Source organism: Danio rerio, chromosome 21, assembly GCF_049306965.1.
Source record: "Danio rerio strain Tuebingen ecotype United States chromosome 21, GRCz12tu, whole genome shotgun sequence".
Lineage (NCBI taxonomy): Eukaryota > Metazoa > Chordata > Actinopteri > Cypriniformes > Danionidae > Danio > Danio rerio.
Genome location: NC_133196.1, coordinates 37,545,643 through 37,571,189, shown reverse-complemented (window position 1 = coordinate 37,571,189; position 25,547 = coordinate 37,545,643). Strand labels below are relative to the sequence as shown.

Sequence of the window (25,547 nt, the reverse complement as noted above, 5' to 3'; positions counted from 1 at the left end):
ATTAGCACTAGGAGTTGTGACTGTAGAGGGATCTGTGGGTTTTCCAAAGATGTGTGCCCAAGGTCCTCACGGGATCATGATCCAGCACAGTTTTTACTCTGCAATCTTTTTTTATAGCAGTGATATCATTGTTGAATTCGGGGATTTGAGTATCCCATGACATTCCCTGGGCTGTTAAAACTGAGTACGTGTCTGTGAGAAAGCTCTCTTCTAATCTAATAAAGTGCTCTCTGCAAGTAGTGTCTTACAATGAGCCTGAGGCGCTTTGCTAGTGCAAAAGAAAAGCAAAGAAAATCAATAGCAATTTATAATTTACAATGGCAGTGCCTGGCCACTTTTTATGGCCTCCATTCTAGACACTAAATATTGCATGGAGACATATATGTATGTGGTCAAGGAAGTCATATTGGGAAGAGATTCCTCTCCATGGTTGTAGATGCATTTGTAAAGAAATTTAGAATTGATAGCCGAAAGCTGCCAAGATAATTTCTTGGTGTAGAGTACTCGCATATGGCATTTGATTAATTGGTCTGTGCTAGGTCATCAGGAACATCACATGGATGCTTAATGCTTGTGAGAAGGGAAAAAAAAAGTCTTTGTTCAAGGGTTGGGCAGTATATCAAGTTTTAGAAATATATAAATATTTGCTTTTGAAATATATAAAAGATTTGCTTTTGATATTGGTGGGAACCTAATTTGACACCAATCCCTAATTGTAAAATTTAAATGTAACTTCTCATTTAAATTGTAAAGGAATGTCTAAATAAAAGGTAGTTTAATAAAGATTTACTTGTGCATAATCACTTACCACCGCATCTGAACACATTTTTGCAAGTATAATATTGCCATTTAGTGTGGCGCGGTGGTGCAGTAGGTAGCGCTGTCGCCTCACAGCAAGGTCACTGGTTCGAGTCTCGGCTGGGTCAGTTGGCATTTCTGTGTGGAGTTTGCATGATCTCACTGTGTTCGTGTAGGTTTCCTCCGGGTGCTCCAGTTTGCCCCACAAGTCCAAAGACATGTAGTATAGGTGAATTGGGTAAGCTAAAATTGCCCATCGTGTATGTGTGTGAATGAGTGTGTTTCGGTGTTTCCCAGTGAAAGGTTGCGGCTGGAAGGGCATTTGCTGCGTAAAACATATGCTGGATCAGTTGGCGCTGTGGTGATCCCATATTAATAAAGGGATTAAGCCGAAAAGAACATGAATGAATGAATGAATGTATGAATGAATGAAAATAGCAATTTATGCACTTTAATCTAAAAGATACTTTACATATCCATGTTCTTTTCCTTATCTGAGCTTGCAAACAGCCCAGCACATGCTCTGTTTTGCACTTTAATCAATCAATACATCAATCAATACATCAATCAATCAATCAATCAATCAATCAATCAATCAATCAATCAATCAATCAATCAATCAGTCAGTCAGTCAGTCAGTCAGTCTGTCTGTCTGTCTGTCTGTCTGTCTGTCTGTCTGTCTGTCTGTCTGTCTGTCTGTCTATCTATCTATCTATCTATCTATCTATCTATCTATCTATCTATCTATCTATCTATCTATCTATCTATCTATCAAATACAATTAGTAATAAAACCAACAATAAATCAAGCATGTCTTATGGTGCAAAAGTAAATTCACATGATTTTACTTTAAAAAGGAATGAATGCAGCCTTCTGCAAAGGGGGAGGGATATGACAAAATAATGATTTTAACTTGATTGTTGCTTTTTAATAATTTTCGTGTTTTTTAACGGTGGGGACATTTTAATAATCGGTGGATAATGGTGGGGACACATCCCCTCAATCCATGCTAATTCTACACTCTTGCTTCCTTAAGTTTAAAGCATATTTATGGAGCCATGGATGCGCCCTGCCACCTGTCACAAGTGTTCGAATGTAACAGAATCCCATTATATCTTGACCGTCTCTATCCTCACATCTTTACAAACCTCAGCAGTCTTTCTGACTTTAAAAATTGCATGATTTTACACAACAACACAGGATCACGTATAAGGTATCACATGCAAAACAGCATGCATTTGCGATCACTTGTCCCATTTGTGTACACACATGGGATCTTGACTGGCATGCGTCTCAGGGGAGAAAATCTTTCACAGCTGTGCCCCATGACTGCTAGAACCTAGGGACGTTTGATATCGACTGCTTCTAAAACAACAGCTCAATGTTGATCCCTCAAGTCTAACATAAGGTGTGTGCTGATGAGGCTACGCAAACAAGCCTAAATTAGAGGCTGTCCCTTTTTATTCAGCGTGTGTATGTACATCAAGCCTCAGGTGACATGTCTCCATGGTGACTTCCGGCCTTGATGGAGAAAAAAATCCCAATTAGTAGGAAAGCTGTTGATTGGTTTTAGGCGGTAATTAACGCAGGTGATGTTAATTAGGTCCCATGAAACCAGTTACACTGTTTTGAGAAAGCGTGTTAGCGTCTGTGTGTGTTTGTGCATGTGTGTGCGTACTAAAAATGGAAAAGTGCCAGATTAAAAAAAGAAAGCATCTAATATTATTCTTTGATACTTCTCTGATGGCAAAAGTTGTGGAGGGTTTTGATATGCGTGCAGGGTCCCTTGTGAACAACACGTGGTATTGGGAAGAGTAATTGCTTTCAGGTGATTATGGAATTGGGGACAACCTGAGCGAAAATGTTTTAATTCTCATTAAAGAGAAGGAGAGCGTGCAGAAAGATGGATTAAAGAATATTTCCTACTGTTTTTGTTTAAAAAAGGAGTCCATATTGATTTTGAACTGATTGATATTGAACGATTTTAAAAATAATCTTGTCCATTAAATGCAACAAACAATATAGTTATTATGATTAGTGTCTAATTAAAAATGTTCAATACACAATGATCTTATAATAGAAGGCAATTCAAATTATCAACTATTTTCTGATAAAATAAGCATTGTACAAAATGCTTACAATATACTGAATATTGCTCTACATAAAGAAAAAATATACTGAACAGATAGTTATTGTAATTGGTAGCAGTGTTTGATGATTTTTAAAATGATTTTTAGATAATATTTGATTCCAACACAGACACACATGTTCAATTTAATTCATGTGTGTTGTGATATGTTGAACCTTTCTGAGACAAGTGTCCACCTTTTGTGAAGACTGTGAGATTCGTTTTAGGGTGGAAAATATTAGCTCTGCAGAGTTTTGTGCAGAGATGTTGTTCTGTTCTGAGGCAGCTCTCAACTCCCTTCAGAGATTTCACTGTTCAAAAACAGCAAGAGTGAGAAAAACAAGGTGGAGCCACATGTACGTTTGCTCTCTGAGATGGCCAAGGGCCAAAAGGTGTGTTATGGAATATTGTATTTTATTAAAAAGTTTTATAGGCATTACTATAATTATTCATCATTTACTTACAGGCATGCTGTTTGTAATTAATACTTTAATTTCAACAGCTAAAGTCATTACATTTTACAAATATTATTATATACAGTTGAAGTCAGAATTATTAGCCCCCTTTAAATTTTCTTTTATTTTTTCCCAAACTATGTTTAACAGAGGAAGGGCATTTTTCACAGTACGTCCGATAATATTTTCTCTTCTGGAGAAAGTCTTATTTGTTTTATTTTAGGCCTTTTTTTATTTTAAATTAAGCCTTTAAATGTCACTTTAAGCTGTATCAAAGTGTCTTGAAAAAATACCTTTAAATATTATTTACTGTCATCATAGCAAAGATAAAATAAATCAGTTATTAGAAATGAGTTATTAAAACTATTAAGTTTGGAAATGTGTTAAAACAATCTTCTCTCCGTTAAACAAAAAAGGAGGGGAAAAATAAACAAGGGGCTAATAATTCGGGGGGCTAATAATTCTGACTTCAACTGTATATTTTAAAATGTAATTCTTTTAAGAATATTTTTTAAATGGGTTAACTGATTTTATTCCAACCAAAATAATATTTGAATAAGAATGACAGCTTCACAGGAGGGCTATACATCAAAGTATTAATAGATATCTAAAATCTGAAATCTTGCATTGTATTCTGCTAGTGCAGGACCCTAGTTCAAATGAGCAGTCAAAACCAGCACAGAACTAACGTTAGAACACTGGACCCATTGACATGATTCAGCAAATAACAAAAGTTAATTTACCAGATTGGAATTAAACCAACCGAATAGTGAACGCATAATAACAATTTATTATTTTTTTCACGTCACTTAAACATCACAATAGTCATATTACATTAATTATGACAAGGCATTTTTACATTTTTTACCTTTTCTAGCACATCTGAAAATAAATATTCTATTTTCTAAAATATATTTGAATTTGTTTCCAGCTCTGAATTTAATCTGAGACCTCAAAGTGATCATTACATTTCTAATTTGTTCCTGATAAGGAACTGGTCACATTCATGAATGATGAATACATTTACATAGTTGACTATTTAAACATCTCATCTTTTCACTTAATTGTAGAGTTGTATGCTGGTCTTTTACATATGCTTACGCACACAACCTCACCAGTTCTGGTTCTAAGATAGAGCATACAACTGTAAACTATTTAAGTAACGTAAGGCTGCCCCATGCTTGCTCATGCATAAAGAACTGTTGTATTACCCACTATATTAGATCATACCAAGTCAGTGATTGCCAGAAATCAACATGTCTCATATGCTGTGTCCTATGCTCTATCCATTGAGCCTGAACGTATGAGTCATCCTGGTCATAGGTTGTGGAAACATCATCCTAAATAATCTGCTTGACATAAATGATTTTAGTAGAACATTAAATATAGCAAATAACACATCTAATTTGTCAGGTAAAGTTTTTCCATGCCAATCTACACAATAATAAAAATAAAATGACAAAAATAAACCAATTAAAAAAATGTACAAGATAAATTTAAGAGTTGGATGGACCAAACTGTGTGCATTGCATACAAGTCTTGGTGCAGAACTCACACACTGCAACGGGGTATCCTGGCTACAGGATCCCATAGACACTTTTGAACCTTTCACTTAAATGCTCAAATGACAAAAAATGATCATAAAGTATCACAATAAAAGCTTTACAAAGCCCTTTGCCTCGTCATCAGCTGATGTAAAAAAACATTTTCCCTCGAATGGAGCATCTGGCAAAGATTTTATCAAAGCCAAAACCCAAATCAACTGACACAAATAAAATTGTGAAATATTACTGTGAAATTGAGACAACTTTATCACACAGAGACATTTAAAATGATGACAAACATGAAAGGAAAAAATTACAGAAACACCATATTGAGAACTTAGACATTCAGTGACATGTCAGTAACCTGTTTTGCTGGAGAAGTCGAGAACAGAGAGGGAGGCTCAGGATGTGTGATCAATTTTCTAGCTGGTCTTCAGGTTAGAAAGTTTATTGTCTTATTGCATGATGATTCTCCTGGTCTTGCCTCATTGAATTCCATAAAAGTTCTTGGGGTCAGATATTATGGAGAGATTAGGTCATCCTTACAAAGGCATGTTTGTTTGTTCACCATCCCACACTTTTCTGTAAACCTTGCATCAATATTAGGGGTTTACTGACCCCTTTTTTATTTGTTTCCATATTATTTATCAGATCTGTTTTGTAATAATCATCCTCTTTGTAAAATATATGTTTATAATGGCTAGATTATTAAGCAATTATTGTTCTATGAATATGTGACAGTTGTCAAATTGTCATCCTCTTTCTTGTTAGAGTGTCTACAACAGATTGCTAGCATGCCAACTTGGCATGGATCTTAACGATGTCAGCATCATACCTGGCAGGCATTGATGTTTGTTTGCCAGGATTTTTCTGTTGCATATCAATATTTCCTATATAGCAGAGGTGGCTCATCTTTGATCAGTGCTGAAATGCTTATTAAAAGAAATGTTGCTGTCTTTAAGAGAGCAATTTTTAAGGCAGAGGTCTGACAGCCTCTCATCTCTTTCATGCAAGCTGTGAAGAGTTTAATCAGAAAGAAAAACAGACTTAACGTTGCAGTAAGTTGAATCATTTTAAAGATGTTCAAGAAGCAAGTAAATTAAAGACACATATTCATATAAATGTGCTTCCGGCTGAGCTTTATGAATGTCTTGAGCAGTGTTGGGGAGGTAATTTATTCATTCATTGATTTTCTTGTCGGCTTAGTCCATTTGTTAATCCGGGGTTACCACAGCGGAATAAACCATCAACTTATCCAGCACATTTTTACGCAGCGGATGCCCTTCCAGCCGCAACCCATCTCAGGGAAACATCCACACACTCATTCATACACACACTCATACACTACGGACAATTTAGCCTACCCATTTCACATGTACCACATGTCTTTGGACTATGGGAGAAACTCACGCGAACGCAGGGAGAACATGCAAACTCCACACAGAAATGCCAAATGAGCCGAGCTGAGGTTCGAATCAGTGACCCAGCGACCTTCTTGCTGTGAGACGACAGCACTACCTACTGCGCCAATGCGTCGCCGTTGGGGAGGTTACTTTGGAAAATAATAGATTACCGATTACAAATTACCCTATTTAAAATGTAATAAGTAGTGTAACTTTTAAATTAATTTTATAAAAAGGGAAAGTAACTGATTATTGGTTGGCGATGTCACCGACCAGGGGTGCATTTCCCAAAACCATCGTTAGCCAACTAAGGTCAAAAATTCCATCCTTACAAACATAGTTCATTGATTTGCAGTTTCCCAAATCCATTTTGCCACAGCCATATCAACCTGCAGCACAAGACCGGTTATTCACTAAAGCTAAGCAGGTCTGAGCCTGGTCAGTACCTGGATGGGAGACCACTAGGGAACACTAGGTTGCTGTTGGAAGTGGTGTTGGTGAGGCCAGCAGGGGGCATTCAACCTGTGGTCTGCGTGAGTCCTAATGCCCCAGTAAAAGTGAAGGGGACTCTACACTGTCAGTGGGCGCCGTCTTTCGGATGAGACGTTAAACCAAGGTCCTGACTCTCTGTGGTCATTAAAAATCCCATGGCACTTCTCGTGAAAGAACAAGGGTGTAACCCCGGTGTCCTGGCCAAAGTCCCTCTATCGGCCCATACGATCATGGCCTCCCAATCATCCCCTTCAACTGAATTGGCTCTATCACTGTCTCTTCACTCCACCAACAGCTGGTGTGTGGTGAGCGCACTGGCGCCGTTGTCCTGTTGCTGCCGTCGCACCATCCAAGTGGATACCACCACACTGGTGGTGGTGTGGAGAGACCCCCCCCCATGATTGTAAAGCGCTTTGGGTGTATGGCCATACACAATAAATGCGCTATATAAATACACATTACATTACATTACATCACTTTAATGAAGATTCGCAAACTGCATTGCAAACTTGAGCACTTGAAACTACACCTCTGGAGCTGCAGTTAGAATTATAGTTATAGTTCTTATGCACTATTCATTTAGAACATGCTAACATTCAAAGTTGGAATTATTAAAAATTTAAAAAAGCATTAAGGTCATCTCTTTTAGATGTAATTTGCTTTCAAAGTATTTTTACAGTTCAGTTTTAGCAATCTTCATGTTTACAATTCTGCTGTCTTCACAGTGCACTTTAAAAACATTGATATCATTTTGAAGACAGCCTCATGGTGAAAGCTACAGGTGACCTATTATTTAAAAGTGGAATTTATGTTACACCTCCAAAGCTTGTGAAAACAAAAAACATAGCATGCGTTAATTATTTAAATTTATAGTGGGTTATTTTTTTAAGTACTTTACTGTACATGACATGGGCGTGTTGGTTAAAACTTTCTGCTGTGGTTTGCATGTGTAAAAGTATAAAAGTAGACTTTACAAAAAAATAAAAATAAATATATAAACACTACCCTACTTAATAATAATAATAATAATAATAATAATAATAATAATAATAATAATAATAACAATAATAACAATTATCACCATCATTATCATCATCATCATCAATAATATTATTATTAAAGTAGGATTTTTTAAATTGCCTAATACATAATGAATATTACATTTCCTTTTATAATGAATAGCTTCATTATTTATTTATTTATTTATTTATTTATTTATGTTTTCACTATTATTATAAATATCATTCAAGATGGTAATCAAACTCACATTAGAAATACATAAAAACTGGATAGCACATAAGCCACATAAGCAGTACCTTTTTATGTGCTTCGATGACATGAAATCTGCTGATTTAAAGTAAAAATGCTTAGATTTTTTTTTTTTAATAAAATGTACTTTGAATGAAAGACACAATTGTTGTTTTCAATTGATGTACCTGTATGTGTCTTACATTTCTTGAATGCATGTGATCATGTTGATCAAGTTTCCCTATGATCTTGTATATTGGAAATCATGTTGTGCGCTACAAGTATGCTACATGTCTTTCTTGTTGGTTGACTGATCAATTACACCAGGAAAACAAAAACGAAACAAACAAATGAGAACAGTTGTGCTCAGTTCTTATTTATTTATTTGTAACGATTTATCGATCTACATCAGGTTGAATTATAGAATGAACTTTGTGGTGTCAATCCCAAAGAGACCTTTACAGTATGCATAGCTGTGCATTACATACAAGCATCAAGGCAGAAAATGTGTTAACATTTTCAGAAGACCGTGTCTGTGTTTGTAAAATGTTGTTTCATAAAAATGTACTCCATTTTCCATGTAAAGCCAATCAGATATGATGATTTACACTGCAAAGTTAATAGTCACAGGTTTATTCTCACTCTACTATGTGTGATAGCAAGAGTGATGTTTTTTTTTTGTTTTTTTTTTTAGCACGCACCACTAATAATTCAAAAGCCATGTTTTTATCAAGTGATTTGGTTGCTTGTTATGGGGTTTTCAACAAGACAACTTCATATATGGTGCTTTATGCAGTGTGGTCCTGTTAGAAAACATTTTAATAGCAAATGTGATGCCAAATCAGGTACATCTGAATGTGAACTACTTGACAAGTCTGCCTTCTCAAAGCCCTTTTTCCTTTTGAAACCAGTTCATTTATTTATGATCCTGTTAGGGGGAACAAAAACAAGGCAATGGCAAGGCAGCTAGCAAGAACGTTTGATTGTGTCTGATGGTAGGTGCATGGCATCTGCTCCCGAATGTGTGCGCAAGCCTTTGCAACAGTCAGAGAGCTGTCAGCTTCCTCCACTATAATGTGTGCATGTTTGTATGACAGGTGCAGTCTTGAACAGACGAGTACTCACATAAACACACACACATACTTTCTATTCTGACTTCTGCAGTCACTGATACCTGTCAGAACCCTCTCCAGGCTTCACAACGACTTGAAACAGAGCATTTTCTCTGCTACTCTAAAACATACTGCTGGAAGTGAGGAGGAGGCCTTTTTTAACAGCATTTTTGGCTTGCTGTCACATATCATCCCTCACCAAGAACATGAGCAAAGAGAAGAGGGGGTAGTAGGAAAGGAAAGCTAGAACGCAAAATGGGATAAGAGAGAAGTTCTTTATTCTTTTCCCCCTTTCTCGCACTAAAAGACATATGAGGTGGGAAGTGTCAGCAGTATCATCAGTATATGGAGTGTAGCTTAATCTTGCTGATACTAAAGATAAATCACTAGTGTTTTATAAAACAAGCCAACACATATAGAATATTTTTGTCTGAACGCCTCAGCATTTCTACCTTTATGAATCTGTAATGTGTGCCAAGCAACCTAAAGTACTGAGCAAGCATGCACGGCTGCATGGTGATGCCTATTTTTGGAGTTCATAGTTACTTCTTTTTTTTTTTTTTTTTGTGGCATACAGTCAAGTTCCTCTTGTTATGCTCTGCATCAGTGCCTTCCCAGAAACAAATCTCAATTAGCAGGGCTGGAGAGGCCCTCTCTCTTTATTTCTTTGACATCTTGTACTACTAAGAAGGGTGCAACATTTCCCTTTTTGTAAACAGCATGACCAGCAATCTTTTGCATGCAGTGGTAATAATTCGATTTGTCCTAATGAGCCGGCAAACATACACACAGATGGCATAATATGGCATAATAAGCAAGCAATGAGACCGTAATTCACCACTGTGACTGGGGTTGTAACCAGGGATGGACTAATGGTTTGGGGTCCTAAGTAATTTCAGGTTTGGAGCCCTATCACTTTTGAAAAATAAATGGCATGTTAAATAGTATACATATATTGAAGTCAGAATTATTAAATTATTAGCCCTTGAATTATTAGCCATTGAATTTTCAAATGTCAAATATTTAACAGAGCAAGGAAATTTTACAGTATGTCTGATAATATTTTTTTTTTCCTCTGGAGAAAGTTATATTTGTTTTATTTTGGCTAGAATAAAAGCAGTTATTCATTTTTTAAACACAATTTTTAAGGACAAAATTATTAGCCCCTTTAAGCTAATTCTACAGAACAAACCATCATTATACAATAACTTGCCTAATTACCCTAACCTGCCTAGTTAACCTAATTACCCTAGTTAAGCCTTCAAATGTCACTTTAAGCTGTAAAGAAATGTCTTAAAAATATCTCGTAAAATATTATTTATGAGTTACAATGAGTTATTGAAACTTTTATATTTAGAAATGAGGCGAGGCAGTGGCGCAGTAGGTAGTGCTGTCGCCTCACAGCAAGATCGCTGGGTCGCTGGTTCGAACCTCGGCTCAGTTGGCGTTTCTGCGTGGAGTTTGCATGTTCTCCCTACCTTCGCGTGGGTTTCCTCCGGGTGCTCCGGTTTCCCCCACAGTCCAAAGACATGCGGTACAGGTGAATTGGGTAGGCTAAATTGTCCGTAGTGTATGAGTGTGTGTGAATGTGTGTGTGGATGTTTCCCAGATATGGGTTGCGGCTGGAAGGGCATCCGCTGCGTAAAAGCTGGATAAGTTGGCGGTTCATTCCGCTGTGGCGACCCCGGATTAATAAAGGGACTAAGCTGACAAAAAAATGAATGAATGGATGTTTAGAAATGTGTTGAAAACATCTTCTCTCCGTTAAACAAAAATTGGCAAAAAAATAAATAAACAGGGAGTCTAATAATTTAGGGTGGCTAATAAATCTGACTATAAATATATATATGAAGGGTGTAATGATAAGCGAATTCGATTTCAACTGTTTGGTACGCATTGCAAACTGAACAATTCAGACTAAAATCTAAAAAGACAAAAGAGAATAAGTATGACTGATACCACGTTCACCATCGCTAAAGAGCATGCATTCACTGAGATTAAACTATTGCAGCACATGAAATGACCGTTACTGCTATTAAGATGACATATGCAAATAATACGTTATAACATGATCTGTGCAGTATCAGACAGCACCCATGAGAACAACACAGTTATTATTGTTAATTCAGTTCATATCATTCACGTCAAGCAGTGTGTGCAGGGTCGCTGAGCGCATGCAGATTTGTGTTTATTTGTTAGTTGTGATTAGAGTGTTAAAATATAATACAATATGTTAATATAAAACCTGTAGTACCAGTGCTCCTAATTTTTGGTGGGTGTGACTAAATCTTGTCAGGTGCGCCTAAATTTTTTGAAGCTAGGAGCACCGATGCTACCAAGAAAAAAGGTTCATTTCGAGTGCTGTTAGACCTTAATCGGTAGTGGAAATTTTGGGTTTTAAGAAAATGTTAAATGTAATAGAGCCCTGTTACATTATTCCTCCATAAGCCCATTTCAGTCAGATATTTCCTGCTTTTAGATCAACTAAAATGGCAGGTGACAGTCCAATCAAGCACGTCTGTGCTCTCTGAAGAAAAGGTGGACACTCATCTTTTTGGAAATGAAAAATTACTTAAAAATAGATTAAAACTATGTCTCAGTCCCAAACTAAGTCCCAAATATAAACTAAATTGCTCTTTTCTTTTTATTTGTTAAACTACTACAATATTACATTTATTTTTATATGAAGCTTTTTAGTTTTGAGTATTACAGTTTTTTTCCAATTGTTTAGACACAATTACTTGTACTTTAGACACAATGACTACAACATGTAACTGATGCACCAACCTTCAGAACAAATTCTGCTAAATTAAAAGCACAGTTTCTGCTTTACACTCAAATTGCAGGTTTAAAACACACTTTTTTCAAAACACTACACACAATTCTCTGCATTTTGCACAATTTTCATGCAGAAAATCTTTTGTTTTCACAAGGAACAGACTGTCATTCAGAAATGTAAAGTCAGTTGTCCTACTTTACATCCTAACTCATCACACCTGTCACACAGAATTGCTATTTAGAAATCAGAGCTCATCTGAATCATAACTGGTTTCCTGCCCACCCACAATTTTAGTTGTTTATCTCCCTCCATATTCTTCATTCCTCAAACCTATTGAGGAATTGTTTTTCTGCATCGAGATGTAAAGTCTATGACCGAAATCCACACACACGTATACCCCTTCTCCAAGCTATAGCAGTTGATGCTTTTCATGGCTGGATTTGCCATGCAAGGTGACATTTCCCTCACTGCTTGGCCAGATAAAAACAGAAAAGAAGATGCAGTATAGCTGTTTTTTTTGTTTTGTCTTTTACTGTAACTGTATTCAGTAAATACTTCTGTTGATGGTACATGTAGACCACGTTATCTGCAACTTTGTGTTGAGTGGGACGAACACTGTGTACACAGTTTTTGTGGAGAAAATACAGTAAAATATATTTGGTATTTGTGTTTGGTATAAAACAATATTCTGAAATATTTTACAGTGCACTTCTGTAGACCTATGTACTGTCTGTCTGTAGTAAGTGTAACACAAAAAAGGCTGACAGTAAGTCATTATGATGAATGGTCATAGTGTTTAACATTAAGCACATATGTGTTCAACTGATCTTATAATTGTCTATTGATGTGATGGCTTGTGTGTGTCATTTGAAAACAAAAGACCATTTTGAAAAGAAATCACATTGTTTTGAATGTAGAGTTTCATTTTGCAGAAGAATTGAAGTGTTTTGCCCAATGTGTGTGTGTTTTGTGATTTGTGTGTAGAATTCTGACAATATGAGACCTGCTTACAGAAAATGTGTGTAAAAAACTGTAATTTATCAACTAATGTCTACATGATATAGATCTATCAGCTGCTGCAACATCGCTTGTATATTGTTTATTATTTTTCTTTGCCTCCATTTTCAGTTAGTTTATTCCATGCCTTAATCTGGCCAATAAGAGTTTACCTTCATTTTAATGTTTAGTACAGGTGTTTGTAGGTGTAGGTGTTTTCAAATAAAAAGCCAACTGTAAATGTACATAAATAATATATAACATTTACAGCTCTATTTGGTATATAAAATCCTGTTTCTAAAACAGTAATATTTTATTATAGGCAAATTCAATAAATTAACTCAACAACATGCCGAAACTCAAAATGTCAGAGACGTTCTTATATCAAGTTCAAATACCGTTACAGGAGATCAATGTGGAGATAAGCTAACATTAGTTTTGTCTTCCTAATTATTGTTTCAGACCCATAAAAAGAATTTCTGCTAGATAGCGATCCCCTGTATTTTCCCTGTCTAAGCGTGTATCAGCAAACTAATAATGAAGCCAGATAAAACCCTCATTTACTAAATAAACAGTGATCCATCAGATCCTGTAGGTCAGAAAGTATAGTTTACTGCTGAACAATATAAATTGAATAATAACACTTCAATCTCCTCCCGAAGCTCCGACAGTCTGTTTAGAGAAACTGTCAATATCAACTGTCAATCACGATGACACACTCAATTTTTATAGCATTAAATTACTGGCTAAAAACATACTCTTTACAAAAATGAAAACCTGCAACTTTATCAGCTTGGTAAGTAGTGCCTTAATTGACCAAAACCATATTTTGAGAAATGTTATTGCAAGTGTAGTTAATTTTTTTATTATTTAAGCTCAAGTATTGTTCATTAATACGGAGGAGACGGGACCTTCCCTCAAAACCAGGCGTGAAACACACTTGGATTCAATATACTGTGTTTTATTTAGTAAATTAGTGAACTCAGAGAATGAAGCATTTAATCATGTTGAAGTTTAGGATTAAAGGGAAATGCTAAAGGAAGCATTTTGAAGAATGTAATGGCTGTAGTTTAAACAAATGTCCAGCTTTATTAATTGATTATTAAATAGAAAAGAGTGGTCAGTATGTTTTTCTCTTTGTTGAAGTCTTTGGGTGTGGATTATACATGTACAGGAAACTATTTTGAGCTGCCACAAATTTGATATAGTGGTTGATTTTATAGTCCTCCATATATCTACGTATTTTGAACATGAGTTTGAACTTGGAGATTGTTTAGGCTTTAGCAGAATGCAATCAAACATGCACATGCATGAGCACACATATGAACACACTTGTTCTACTGTGGATCAAGATGAACTCATAAATACTCATTTGAATGTAAGGACACACACTAAAAAGAGGTTGATTAAAGGCAGCAGGACTGTGTTTTAATATTTACGGTTTCAGTAATTGAAGTGCATAAATTTGGGGGTTGCTTTAGTTCTGATTAATTATTCATCAACAACATGTTAATTGCATCCGCTTTCTGAATATTTAACAAAATGCAAAAACAAAAGAGAAATGCAACCAAGCACTGTATCAATGTTATGAATATTCAAGAAATTAATGTACAAAAGACAAGAATGGAACAGTAACAAATATGCATTTTAACAGAGGAATTTAGTAGGCTATCCTGGGCAGGATTAGGTCGTTTGAAAGACAAGTTTTCACAAAGACAATGCTTAACATTTCCATGACAATCACATAGGAGAGAGAATTATTGATGAACGGCCATCATTTGTCCCATATTTAAAGCTACTTCAGGGTTGAAGGTGCACTGATATCTCTGGAGTAAAATAGAAATAATAATAAAAATATTTGGAACCCACGATAGATTTGTAAGTGTTATACAACTCACATTCTAAGTTAGGATTTTGCTATGGGGCTACATTTACAGTAGTGAATAAAGCTCTTTGCAAAGCCCTTACTATTGTTTTTTGATTGAAAAGTAGTTTTGGAAGATTAGAATCACAATACAGATATTGGCATTCACCAATCCTTTACCAATATCAAAATGCTTTTGTAAACATCCAATTATTCATTACACTCTTAATTCTTCACATTCTTTACACATTTTGCTCACATGGATAATTGAGTATTAATCAGATGATGTCTTTACGCTGCTGTGCCGTCAGCCAATCGTTGCATTGCTGATCATGATTTCGAGGATCGATAAATTAGTCCTTCACAAAACATGCAGCAATCTCAGATTAGTTTATCCAGACATTTTAATCCGATTCACAAACTTGTTTGAAGAACTAAATTAGCCAGAGATCAGCTATCAATATTAAAAGATCCAGGATCTGCCAAATTATCCTAGATCATTTAAGCAAGCTACGAAGAACAGACCCCTGGTCAGGGGTGCGTTTCTGAAAACCATCATTAACAAACTAAGGTCGCAAGTTGTGTCGTTACAAAGATAGTTGATTTGGTGTCTCTCAAATCCATCCTTCCAATGAACATTCGCAAACTGCGTCACAAACATCTACGCTTGCAACTACACCTCTGGAGCTGAAACATAGTTCTTGACTGTGTTCTATTCCCAGATATCCTACCTATGCCCTATTCATTTGAAACATTCTAGCATTTAAACTTGGAATGATTTATTTTCTTTAAAAAAAGCATTAAAGTCATCACTCTTAAATGTAATCTACTTTCAAAGTATTTTTAAGGGTCTGTTTTAGAAGTCTTCATGTTTACAACTGCTTTCCCTTTGAAAACACTTATGTCATTTTAAACACAGCCGGGGCTCATGACGAAAGCTATAGGTGACCTATTATTTAAAACCGGAGTTTACGTTTCGTCTCCAAAGCTTGTGAAAAAAATATAGCATACGATAATGCTTTTAATTTATAGTAGGTTATTTTATAAGTATATGTACTGTAAATGACATGGGCCTGTTGGTTTGAACATTTCTGCAGTGCTTTGCATGTGTCAAACTGTAAAAGTAGACTTTTCAAAAAATAATAATAAAAAACAATATCCTACTTAATAATAATAATAATAATCATCATCATCATCATCATCATCATATTTAATGTAATTATATTTTATATATATATATATATATATATATATATATATATATATATATATATATATACATATATATATAGATATATATAAAATATAATTACATTAAATATGATGATGATGATGATGATGATGATATATATATAGGCTATTTATTAAGAAATTAAATTTAATATTTAATATATATTAGGAAATGAAAAAAATCCTACTTTAATAATAATAAAATTACATTAAAGATGATGATGATGATGATGATGATGATGATAATGATTATTGATTATTGATTGATTATTGATATTATACATATATATATTATTCATATATGAAATTAGAATATGTGTTAGCTTTCGTAAGTGATTTTATGTTAATTTAGAATATGTAATGTTCAAAATGATATTTGTAAAAGGTAACGTAGGCTCTATATGTGCCATTTACATATATTCCAATTAATATAAAGAAGTTGTTACCAACCTGTTTAGACCATCATTATTGGCCTTTTACTTTATAACTAACGTGATTCATACAATAAATCTGCGACAGAGAAACTACGGGTTTTGGGAAACACTAGTCACTACATCATTCTTTTCATAAACGATGCATTGTACTATGATAGTTCAGCCGTGAGTTATGTCGTTGTTTGGGAAACGCACACCAGATAGCTACAGTATTTGTATGATCATTTAAAAAAGAACAGGTGTACTTGCCTTCTGAAATGTATTAAAATCAGACCACTTAAACCACTTCAGGAGGTTGTCTAGGACACATTTTATATGAAATTAGAAGTCTAAATGCATATGGTTGTTAAAACCAATTTTACTCCTGTAATTCACTGTAAAAAAACAAACAATTACCATATATAACAGCGCTAATGCAATACATTGTCAGTGCCACAGATGACAGTTTGAGATTTTTCTTTTAATGTATTCAGTTTTTTCTGAGTTTTATAACAGCAATAACATGTGAAATTAATTTCCAATGGCACCATTAACAACAGAGACCTATCATGCATTTGTGGTGCCTCTGTGAATGAAAAGAAAAACTAGTAGAAAAATATACCATTATATTTTATTCTGTTTACAAAGGCAGAGTGTTTTGTTTTTGGATGGTATGCTGTTGCAAATTAATGTAAATCCTTTACAGTTTTAATGATATCTTGTGCGTATCTGTATAAAAAATTTAGATGATTCATTTATCAGGGCAATAATTGCTCTGGAGCCTGACTGTACATTTGAGATTAGGTTTTATGGAACACAAGTAAATACAAAGTTGTGTTAAGCCTACGTAATAAATATGCACATTGTAATGTTTGAAAAAAATAGTTTTTTAATGTACTCTAAATAGAAGACTGTATTTAGCCATAGTGAAATTTAACAACACTTAAAACGTGTTTCTAAAGGTTACAATAAAATCAGATTGCAATACAACATCAACCTTCTTTATAGCAGTTTCAAAAGGATGCGATTAGACGTCATCCTGTAAATCAAACTATGTAATTACTGTACAAATCAACAATTTACGTGTGACACAATATCATCTGAATAATGATTCATCTGTTCAGGCCAGTGTTATGAAGAAATTCTTCTCCCAATATGACAATGAGTCAGGAATTCATGAGGTCAGATGGGACAGATAGTACAATCTTTTTATATAGATTTTAAAACCATACAGATTCCAGGGGAGTTGCTGACCCCAAAGGGTTCATAACCAAGAAGCTGCAGAAACATCATAAAAACACATGTGTGGGCCAATTCAATTCAGTCCATCCATTTGCAAATCCATCGATTTGCAGCTCCATAATTTCCGAACCATGCAAGCCTGTGGCGAAAGCAGCAAGTAACAAACTTCACTAATTGATGAAAGTGAAGGAAAAAAAAAACCTTAAGAGAAGGAAAAAAAACAGGCTTAGTTGGGCATGACCATTTCTCCTCTTGCCAAACTTCTTGTCCAGAGCTGCTGTCAAGGCACCTGAGGCTGGAGAACGCTGGTTGCCCATCGTGGAGAAGCTGCAGGTGGGGGTCACTGGCTGATGTACAGTAGTATTGTCAGTTTATAGCGATCGATGATTGGCTTCTTTACTTGAAGGCGGGGCTTCCTTTACTAGAGCAGCCATATTGAGTTACACATTTCTCCTTTCAAAACTGTAGGAGTGACACATTTTATAGAATGCCTGCTTAGTGATTCTACAATGTTCTTTTTTGACAAGTGATCTGATTTATTGCTCTTTTTGTTTTGTCTTCAATTCCATTTAGATGGCTATGTAGCAGATTTTTTTAATTGACTGGCTGGTATAAAAAAGATCAGCAGTCAACATGCAGACTTCAGTAAACTAAGTTACAGAAATCACATCAACTACACTGTTAACCCTTACTGTAGATTATGCAGTAAATAACTGTAAAATAGCCAGTGTTTTGCTGTAATAAAAGGAAACAGTATTTTACTGTAAAAGGAGCAGGATTTGTATGAAATTTTGTAATGCAAAGAATAAAGTACAGTAATTTACTTTATGTACCCATCACAGATAGTTACTGTTATAATAAATGGTAAATTACCGCTCAACCATTATTACCCCATGTACTCTGATGCTTTATGTTGCTATATATATATATATACTGTTCCGTTTTGGTATGTGTATGGTCAGTATTGAGGAGAAAGTGAGACAATGCATTGATGATAAGCTAAATTTCTCTGCAGCCATCTCTGTGTTTTCTTGGGTTCCTTTTATGTTTTTAACATTGAGTATCAGGAGTCAACCAATGTCACAATGCTAATTAAAAGGTAAAAATATCGACGAGATGCATTTAAAGGCAAAAATATTCACACAGAGCAACCAAATTATCACAATCATTTTTATAACTTTGTTTATTTTTCTATAATTAATCTAATTTGCCTAGTTTAGCCTATAGTTAAGTTAGTATTTTGCTAAATAACTAGTAAAAATGTGTTATTTAAAAAATATCTTAAACAGCACGTACATGCATTTTTGCAGAGACTCAATGAATTTGTTTGGAAAACTTCAAATGAAGTAGGTAAAAATGGCATTAACAGTATGGTATAAAGACTTTCTTAAATAAATGTATTAATCAGGTTATTTGTTTTTTTATTATTATTATTACAACAGGTTTGGAACAACATGAGGATCAGATTATTTATTTTTTTGCTTTGGATGAAGTTTTTATATTTTTATTGTTTTTATTCAATGATATGTGCATGATTGTGATAAATGTAGGCAATTCCTTTGAAAATATGCTATGTACCAGGGATGTCAAACTCCTGGAGGGCCGCAGCCCAGCAGAATTTAGTTCCAGCCCTGCTTCAACACACTACCTTTAGATTTAGTTTGATCAGGTGTGTTTAATTAGTATAACTGCACTGTTACTCTGTTGATTGTGCAGTAAATAACTGTAAAATTGCCAGTGTTTTGATGTAATAAAAGGAAACATTTATTATTTATTAACACATATTATTTTACTGTTAAAGGAGTAGACTTTGTATGAAATTGTTTAGTGCAGAGAATAAATTCCAGTAATTTTATGTACTCATTACAGATAGTAACTGACAATAAAATGCAAATTACTGTTCAACCATTACTGTCCCATCTACTCTGATGGTTTATGTTGCTTTTTATAGAGATGTGCATTTTAAAGGCAGAAAATAATGATTTAGGCATCACCACACACTCCCACAGGCTGTCTGTCTTATTCTAAACACAAAGGTGTTAGAAAGAGTTTTCAGAAAATGCTGGCCCTTTAAGGAAGCCAGGTGTTTGATTTGTTTACTGCTGAGTGTGCTCTATTCTCTGTCCATCAATTCAGATGTAGAGTCTGATATGTTTTAGGCTTTAAATAAGAATCTACAATGAGTAAGTAAAATGTGTTTAAATGTTTTTGAGGGTTTCTAAAATAAGGCTGTGTTTTAAGTTATATTGTTGTTATCTTGAACTGTGTACTTGAAAGCTACATTGTTAGCTAGTTAGCCTTTCCACATATAACTTCTTACATTACTTTTGTTTAAGTATATGTATTTATTGGATATTGCATACTGCCATAATGTACAGATGCTAACAGTTTTATGTATCTTTCGGGCAACTAAGCCAAAATTATCCCATCATCTCAGTAAGGTAACATGTGCACATCATCACAGGGAATCACAAAAACATGATACACATAGCCATCCACACACAAAAGCTCCACTGTCCGGTCCCAGGTTGTGAGTTTGTTGCTAAGTATTTTTCAGAGCAGTGTTGCCACCTATGAATTTATATTAGAAACGATAAAAAGTTTGTTGTCTTGAGATAATTATAACAATAAAAGATTGGATCCTTTGGTTTTTCGGTGTTGCCAACTTTATTTGTATTTTTTATAATTATTTTAAATTTTTTATTGAGATTTGACACAGTTTTTAATTATTTAAAACATTAAAATTTAAAATAATTATGTTGTTTTTTGCTGTTCATTTGCGGATCTACCCTCCTGCAGATTTCAGTTGCTATCCATATCAAACACACCTAAACCAATTAATTAGGACCTGAGCACCACTTGATAATTACAGGCAGGTGTGTTTGATATGGGTAGCAACTGAAATCTGCAGGATGGTAGATATCCAGGAACAGGATTGAGCACCCCTGCTATATACCATGGGGGTCAAACTCCAAGTTCCTGGAGAACTGCAGCAGCAGAGTTTAGAACCCACCCTGCTTCAACATTACCTGTAGATTTCTAACAAGCCTTAATTAGTTTGTTCAGGTGTGTTTAATTAGAGTTACAGCTTAAAGTCCCGGTCACACTGCACTTTTCTCCCTACAGACTTCCATTTATACGCATGTGAGTACTGCAGACCTGGAATGATAGCTCATGCGACAAATTTCGTAATTCGCAGCATTGGAAAGTTCAAGCTTGGAGAACGCTGACATGCAAAATCACATCATGTGATTGCTTGATACCAATCAAAGATGAAAACATGACCTCTCTGGCTTGCTTTTTCAATCTCTAATTATTTTGTTTAATTCCACTTCGCAGTGCAGTATGACAGAATTTTGCATGCTCAAACGTTAGTGTGACCGCAGCGTTACTGTGCAGACCTGTAATATGCAAGACAATATTTATATCTGCTGATTTCTTATTTTTGTTATACTTTTTCTGTTATTTATTTGTTTGGTGCCAAAACGATAAAATAAACTTGTCTGAAAAATGTTATGCCTTCTATTTTTAAATAACAGCTAAGAATACTGATTAATTTTAGTAACACTACAATAACTATATATGACATACTATTAATGTGTATGCAGTATAATGCTGTGATTTGTAACACTACAATACAGCAATTAACTGTACACAGTTTCCAGTTAGTTACCACTGCTGCTCTATTACAGTAATTAACTGGCAACACTGTTGCCAGCCACTCACTGTATCGGTTCAGTTACAGTAAATAACTGGCAACACTGTTGCCAGCCACTCACTGTAATGTTTCAGTTACAGTAATTAACTGGCAACACTGTTGCCAGTTACTTACTGTAACCGAACTTTTACATTGAGTGGCTGGCAACAGTGTTGCCAGTATTCTACTGTAAAAAAACCTGGTAAGGTCTAACAGTGTACTACAAAAATAGTGTAAAACTAATATTAATAAACTACTATTCAGCACATCTAATGCTTTAGTGGATGTGACCTAGTTGACTTTGTGTGTACTGTAGCATGGGATTTGAACAACATATTGATATTTTTTTTAGTGGAGACATATTTATGTGGCCAAAAGTATAGTGAGTGGAACCCTTTTCATGAAGTGAATAGGTGTAAACAGGCTCATACGATGCATCTCAATCTGCTCTCGTTTTTTAAGATGATGTCTTATCTGTATTGTTATCCCAAAATGTAATTAGAAATACAAAAATGCTTAAATAATATTTAGGCATGTATAAATTACAATAAAATTCAAAAGTGAAGTAAAAATCTCTGTTGTCATTTGGTCTAAAGCACAGTTTGTTTGTTTTTTGGTTGTATTGTATACATTAATTACACAAGACAAAAACTTTTGGTAACACTTTATAATAACTACACACTATAAATCATTTATTAAGCATTAGCAAATAGTGAATTCATTATCTGTTAAGCATTAACTCTACATTAATAGGCGTTAGTAAGCAGTTTATAACTGCAGCTACAAATGCTGTATTCTTGACTTACAAACATATTTAAAATGTGCTTAATAATTGTTCTTTCATACTTTGTTAATCATTTATTTTTCATTACTAAATTAAGTATCGCATTATTTACAAACCATTTAAGAGGTGTTGAGGGTTTTTAGGATCATTCAGAATGAGTTAGTAAATGATTAATAAACTATTGAAATCAACGTTTATATATCTTATTATTCAGGCATATTGTAATGGTTACTATATATGTTAATAAATGCTTTATTAACTCAACTTCATGCAGTTTTGTGACCTAATCTAAAGTGAGGACTATTCATGCTTCATAAATCCCTTATAAATGACAAATAAAGGCTCAGTTAAATTATAAACAGGAAAAAAATGACATTATTTATTCCTATTCATTTAAAGATACACAAATGAAATTGTACTTCAAATGAAAAATAAATCGTTACAACCTTATCTAAAATAAAATCACTGTAGAGTTTAAACATTGCATCTTTTTATATTGTTAAATTATAATATAATATAATAATATAATAATATCCAGTTTTATGTCATATTTTGACACTCCTGTTATTCGGCAATGATTAAACTTTACAGTAATTTTATTTTTTTGAAAATATTGCAAAGATTATTGTTCATTTGATTCTGAGCCTTTAATTGTCATTTATAAGGGATTAATAAAGCATGAATAGTCCTCACTTTAGATTAGGTCACAAAACTGCATGAAGTTGAGTTAATAAAGCATTTATTAACATATTAGTTAACTATTAGTATATGCCTGAATAAAAAGATATATAAATGTTGATTTCAATAGTTTATTAATCATGTTCTAACTCATTCTGAATGATCTTAAAAACCTTTAACTACTCTTAAATACAAATGGTTTGTAAATAATGCGATACTTAATTTAGTAATGAAAAATAAATCATTAACTAAATATGAAAATACAATTTTTAAGCACATTATATAGGTGCTAATGTCAAGAATACAGCGTTTGTAGCTGCAGTTATAAACTGCTTACTAACGTTTATTATTGTAGAGTTAATGCTTAAAAAATAATAAATTCACTAGATGCCAATGCTTAGTAAAGGATTCATAGTGTGTAGTTATTATAAAGTGTTACCAAACTTTTATTTATTTCTAAAACATGTTCCACAAAACTAAACATGCAATATTTTCAAAAACTTTTAATAGTGTCAGTGAGAATGTATCTGTATTATTGTGAACTTACAACTAGCACCTTACAGAACTGAAAACATGAGTGAACAAATATAAAATATAATTAATACCTTAATGCAGCTTAATACCTGAGTTCATTTTAGTCCTCATGCCTAAGGCTAAGGGGGGCAGGAGGAAACACATCAGGGATGACACCCTATATAAACACTGCTGTACTAGTGTAGCCTTCTTTCAACAAGCTCATTTATGTCACTTAATTAAAACCACAGATTTTGACTTTGATTTATACAAAAAAAAAAAAAAAAAAAAAAAAACGATAAAAGAGTGCCCATTGTCTGTAAGGGAAGCATTATATTCAAAGTGTAAATTATGTAAAAAATAACCGTTCAAACAGAATGAAAGTAAGCAAACAAAGAAAAGTGGAATTATTGAAGAGAAAGTTTTGTTAATGATGGATTATGGTACTTGATAATGTACCTAATATATGTCTTGCAAGCTGCATAGAAACATTATTGAATTCACAGTTCTTTTGAATAACCTAAATGAATCCACGCATGTGTTTGCAATAATAAAAAATTCCCAAAGCTTATTGATCATAGTTACTGTATGTTGGAGCAGTGCTGGTTTAAAAGCAAAAGACTTAACTCAATGAGGTAATGCGTGAAATGCTCCCATGTGTATAGTTAGAGCGAGAGAGTGAGGCAGCTCTGAAATGCAAGCACCCATTCTGTACTAATTAAAGCTGCAACTCTGGAAATGCCATAACTGTTAATTATGGGATCTGCTTTTCTCAATGTAATTTGCTAATTAGTCGCTACATTGGTATGGCATCTTCGGTTTGTTATTGGCAGGGCTGAGCGACAGCTACTTCTGACTGGAGTGTAAAGGACACCATTACGAGGGCCAGCAACACCAGCAACCTGCCAGAAAACACTTAATTGCTTCTAGAACAATCTGGCAAAGTGGAAGACATGTATTCTATTTCTAATGTCCACTGTTTTAACTCTCAAAATGTTAAATACTTTGTAGGATTTTTTGTTATTAATTTGAGTGGTTCTTATTTTTTATCATGCTGATTTTGTGAACTTTACAACAGAAATACTGTGTTGCTGTCTTAGCAACTTAAATGAATGTTGAAGAACTAATGACTAATAAAAGATCCCAGTAAAAGTTTAGTTTTACTCCACATACTGTAAAAATATGCATTTTATTTACATTAAATGTTATACACCAGTTAGATGATGTTATTATTATGCAAGTTTAGGATATGTTAGATTAGTTTATGTTTATTAGTGGGGTTTGTATATGTTTGTACCTTCTCATTCAGTTGCTATGCTGAAAGAGATTTGCTGTTGCAATTTGAACATTTCAGTTGCTTTTGCTTCTCAATTTCCCAAATAGATGATCTCAGCTGTAGATGTGTTTACACCACACCCCCGATCTACTCACCAAAATGCTGTAAAAATCTGTTTCTGTTTTAATAATGCTGGTGGGATTTTTTGGAAAGAAAACTAAAAAGCCCATCAAGCATTGCTTTCGTGATGTTATTTCATTTTGTGACACCCTCCATCTGTGTTACTTCACAACTTTAGAGATCTTTTCTATTCCGATATTGGCTTTCAAAGGACATGGCTTAAAATGATTAATATAATTCACTAATCAGCATTTGCTTGTTTCCCTTTACTGCTTTTGTGTCTAATGAATCTTAACCATAATATGCACAAACATTTGTTTTCTCATGTTTGTTGTGTCTTGGATCTTTCAAATATTTGGGATTGAAAATTTGGTCCCTGTATTTTTTAACAGCTAAGAGTAAATTGTTGGATATTTTCACTAGTGCCTCATAGCAAGAAGGTCACTGGTTTAAGTTCTGGTTGGGAAAGTTGGCGTATCTGTGTGGAGTTTCATGTTCTCCCTGTGTTCGCGTAAGTAAAACAAAAATTGAGTAAAACAAAAATCGGCTTTATTGTGTGTGAATGTATGAGTGTTTCCGAAAACTGAGTTGCAGCTGGAAGTGCATCCTCTGCGTAAAACATACAGTATGCCAGAATAGTTGGTGGTTCATTCCGCTTTGGTGACCCCTGATAAAAGAGGGACTGAGCTGAAGGGAAATAAATGAATGAATGAATGAATGAATGAATGAATGAATGAATGAATGAATGAATGAATGTGTGTGTGTGTACTATATG

At 34.2% G+C, this 25,547-nt stretch overlaps 2 protein-coding genes across 9 annotated transcripts in view; one reads left to right on the top strand and one right to left on the bottom strand.

The window, feature by feature from the left end:
• clint1b (clathrin interactor 1b) overlaps positions 1–25,547 on the bottom strand; it is a 542,948-nt gene that overhangs the window by 5,333 nt on the left and 512,068 nt on the right. The window lies entirely within an intron of this gene.
• Positions 1–25,547, top strand: part of ebf1b (EBF transcription factor 1b) — a 281,523-nt gene that overhangs the window by 87,298 nt on the left and 168,678 nt on the right. The gene's annotated exons all lie outside the window — the stretch shown is intronic.